Source organism: Physella acuta, unplaced genomic scaffold, assembly GCF_028476545.2.
Source record: "Physella acuta isolate Inbredline_101_S28 unplaced genomic scaffold, ASM2847654v3 ptg000328l, whole genome shotgun sequence".
In the NCBI taxonomy this organism is placed as follows: domain Eukaryota; kingdom Metazoa; phylum Mollusca; class Gastropoda; family Physidae; genus Physella; species Physella acuta.
The window spans coordinates 179,732-184,582 of record NW_026731847.1 but is presented as its reverse complement, the minus strand read 5'-3'; positions in this window follow the sequence as shown (position 1 = coordinate 184,582).

Sequence of the window (4,851 nt, the reverse complement as noted above, 5' to 3'; positions counted from 1 at the left end):
TTAAGTACCCTAAAGTCTGCGTTAAAATGACCCTCTGTTTTCCCCATAAAATACAAAGATTATATAGGGAAATACAACAGGTCAGTTTTGACCGCTTTACGAAGTTTTCCCAGAATTGCCGAGTTTTTTATGAAACCCCTAGGTGTTCTTCTACCACCTCACAAAATATCAAGGGGGGTCGTCGGAGGAAAATTTTTTTCGTAATAGAGCTCATATAAAGAGAATTTCACTCGCGGTCACTTTTTAGCCCTCGTCGAGGGCTTTGAGTGTAACCGACAGTTTTCCCTAAAGGTCAAGCCATTGACCTAGGAGCATGCAAAAAATTAGCCAGATATACTGAGCTTAAGTACCCTAAAGTCTGCGTTGAAATGACCCTCTGTTTTCCCCATAAAATACAAAGATTATATAGGGAAATACAACTGGTCAGTTTTGACCGCTTTACGAAGTTTTCCCAGATATGCCGAGTTTTTTGTGACACCCCTATGTGTTCTTCTACCACCTCACAAAATATCAAGGGGGGTCGTCGGAGGAAATTTTTTTTCGTAATAGAGCTCATATAAAGAGAATTTCACTCGCGGTCACTTTTTAGCCCTCGTCGAGGGCTTTGAGTGTAACCGACAGTTTTCCCTAAAGGTCAAGCCATTGACCTATGAGCATGCAAAAAATTAGCCAGATATACTGAGCTTAAGTACCCTAAAGTCTGCGTTAAAATGACCCTCTGTTTTCCCCATAAAATACAAAGATTATATAGGGAAATACAACTGGTCAGTTTTGACCGCTTTACGAAGTTTTCCCAGATATGCCGAGTTTTTTGTGACACCCCTAGGTGTTCTTCTACCACCTCACAAAATATCAAGGGGGGTCGTCGGAGGAAATTTTTTTTCGTAATAGAGCTCATATGAAGAGAATTTCACTCGCGGTCAATTTTTAGCCCTCGTCGAGGGCTTTGAGTGAGACCGACAGGTCTGCCCTACGGTCAAGCCATTTTCCTATAAACATGCCAAAAATTAGCCAGATGTAAAGAGGGTAAGTGCCCTAAAATCCGTTTTGAAATGACCCTCCGTTTTTCCCATAAAATACAAAGATTATATAGGGAAACACGACTGGTCAGTTTTGACCCATTTCCCGATTTTTCCCGGACATGGCGAGTTTTTTGTGACACCCCAAGGCGTTCTCCTACCACCTCACAAAATATCAAGGGGGGTCGTCGGAGGAAATTTTTTTTCGTAATAGAACTCATATAAAGAGAATTTCACTCGCGGTCACTTTTTAGCCCTCGTCGAGGGCTTTGAGTAAGACCGACAGGTCTGCCCTACGGTCAAGCCATTTACCTATAAACATGCCAAAAATTAGCCAGATGTAAACAGGGTAAGTGCCCTAAAATCCGTTTTGAAATGACCCTCTGTTTTTCCCATAAAATACAAAGATTATATAGGGAAATACGACTGGTCAGTTTTGACCCATTTCCCGATTTTTCCCGGACATGGCGAGTTTTTTGTGACACCCCAAGGTGTTCTCCTACCACCTCACAAAATTTCAAGGGGGGTCGTCGGAGGAATTTTTTTTTTCGTAATATAGCCCATATAAGGCGCCGGTCAGTCGAGGTCAGTTTTGACCCCTTCTCCGTAGACTTTTCGGCCAACCGTCACCGGCCTTCGTGTTCTATCGCCCGAAGGCACCATCGTGCCAAATTTGACGCGCCTGCGGCGCCGGGAAGTGCCCTATCGGGCACTTGACCACTTTGCTTTATATATATAGATATATATATATATATATATATATATATATATATATATATATATATATATAGGCTATTAGTATTTGTATACACACCAACATTCAAATATATACACAGGCATATATGTATAGGGGATGACGGAGGCCATTGTGAATATATAAGGGTGATTCATGGAGGACATATTACTATGGGAATGGATATTTTGATATTCGTGGTCATTGTGTGTGTGGGAGAGGGTGGGGTGGGGCAGAACATTTGTGTAAATAGTAATAAAAAATGTACCTAATGATTTTTTTTTTAAATCGTCAAAAGCGTGACGAAATTAATGATGACGCCAAATGATGTAAGCACAACTTCCTCCATCCCCCCCCCATCCCACTTCAGAACACTGATTAAAGTATATATTTCGTATGTAAATTATATTTCGTTGGGGTGATGGGTAACGGTGCCCCCGAAGAGATGTCTGAATGAACGGCTGACCCCTCTTCAGTGTATATACGAAAAACGAACGAGTGATTACACTGCACCCCGTATATTTAGCATGATGACACAATATTAACCTAGGTGTTGAGGGTGGGGGGGGGGTGTGAATCATCGTGAAGCTACTCATAAACATGAAGGAAATTTGCAGTGTGGCTTCGTACAAGTAGGCCTATACACTCAGCTTCTTATCATTCAGCGTGTTTTTTTTTTTTTTTTTTTTTTTTTTTTTTTTTTTTTTTTTTTTGTAGTCATAACAAAAAACTAGCGGCAATCTCGTGAGTTTTCTATAAAAATATTGGTTATATTGAACATGATTTACGTGCACTGGATAATAGGTAATATTGTAGCCTATAGTAACGGGGACCGGGGTGAACCGCCCCCCTCCACACCCTTGTTACGCCACTTCACCTCTGACCCAATTTTCCTTACCTTTCGCATCCGCGTTTACAGGCTGCTAATGTAGGCTACTTCTGTTGTTGTTTTTATTCATCAAGCGAGGGCATGCGTGTACATTCATTAGAAATAACTGCAGCAGGGTGGGGGGGGGGGGGGGGCGGGGGTTACAGGTGCAGTCAACCGTTGTTGATCGCCGACAAGGCAGTACTATGTTGTAGAGTGATTTTGTTTCTTGTTGCTATTGCCGTGCCAGGATAAGTGATACGGTCAGTATTGGGTTAAGGTTAGAAGCATAGTAGGTTATGGTTGCTAAACCGAAAAACAATTATAGTTTCAATGTGAGAAGTCTCCGTTTATTTTCTTGTTAAATTTCTTGATTCATACTTGAAAACAGATTTTAAATTTAAAAAGTAAAAGTAAAGGTCCCCTGACGGTCTATGGTGCAAATGAAGTAGTGTTCACCTGTTTCCGTGACCTCGGCATATAAAGGGATAGTGCTGTCAGTACTATGCCCAGCCACCTTTACTTTCCCTAACATGAGTTGGGTACCCAATAAAGCCACCAAAACGCCTTCCCAGACCTAGAATCCCAGCTGCAAACAATCTCGCCATTTTGGAAAAAAAAGTTGTGAACAACATATTTATATGAACATATTTCGGTGTGGATCATCTTTAAAAAAGTGCAAGATTGCAAGGTGTAGCAGACGTGAAACGTTAGGCTAACTCTTCACAGGTTGGTGCTGTCTATAGACAGGCTGCAAGGTGTGATGTACGCGAAAATCATTCGTGATGTAAACTAAGATTTTCTTCTGATGATGTTTTGGTTTATAAAAAAGTAAAATTATTCACGGTCTTTTTTATAATTGTAATAGTAAAGAAACAAACTTTGTCCCGGTTTACTAGCAATGATAAATGTAAGTTTTTTTAGTAAACGGAGCTGCGATGTAGGTTATTTTATTTTAAAGTAAAAATTAGTCACGGCCCTCTTTAGTTTTAGACTTGTCGTGGTTTATTGGTAATGGTGTACAAGTTGAGTCGACACCGGTCATAGGACTAATGCAGTGGCGGGTTTGTGTGTGTATGGGGAGGGGGGGGGGGGTCCAGGCTTTTAAGGGAGCAGAGTTTCTTTTAGGCATCTCTTCGGGGAAGGGTACACCCTCTCCCCGGAACTTGTCTATCGGAATAGTGTAGTCAGCACAGCACTATGCACATCCGCCTTTACTTTCCCCCAACATAAGTCAGGTACCCATCAGAGCTGGGTGTACTCAGTGACGTCTTACAGTCACATGTCCGAACTCGAGACCTTCGTGCTAGCAACTAAACGCTCTATACCATTCGACCACGCCGTCCCCTTGTCTTTAATTAACATGGGGATGTTAGCCAGCTGAGCGACATGAGAGGTATAGGGTGGGGGGGGGGGGGGGTGAATTGACCGGAGGGTATTGTCCACGACCCAAATGATATTTGTCCTCGACACCAGCGATTATTAGGCTTATGTATTGCATTGTCTCAATGTTCCTGTTATAAAACTAACATGCGGGGTCCATACATTTGATGGTGGGGTGGGAGCAGAGTTTCCTCCAGGCATCTCTTGGGGGGGGGGGGGGAGAGAGAGTCTACCGCCCCCCCCCCCCCCCCCCCCAACGAAGTGGAATTTATTTAGAAAACATACTTTTACCAATGTCCGCCCCCCCCCCTCCCATAAAAAATCAAGTGCTCCCTCCCCCTCTGACACCCCCAGGAGAAAAGTCTGGAAGAAACACTGGGTGGGAGCCTGGCTTTGCTTGTTTGCCACCCCCCCCTCCTCTCATTAATCAGTCTCTGTACTGCGAGTGTCTTATCCAAATAGCTTATTAATTGTTAATCAAAGGTGTGGATTTTGATCAAGTTAATAAATTGCGTTTTTGTTTTGTTTGCATCAGCAGTTTATGGATGTCATTAATAAACTAGTGTTTACTGGGCCAACGCATAAAAAAAAACGCTTGTAAAAAACCCGTTGAAAGAGTTACGTGTTTAACTTTCAAGCTCGAATACGTGTTCTAAAAATGTTTATCTTTATCAAACTTGAAAAGACTCGGCAGATCGGAATGAATCGAGCCGATCCGACCATATTAAAAGTTGCAAACATTTAGAGATAGATCTAGGCCTAGATCTACCACTACAGCATTGAAACCGGTTCCCCCTATAGGTCGACTTTATCAGACCGTAGCCCACGGTAATCTCACAAGGATTTCC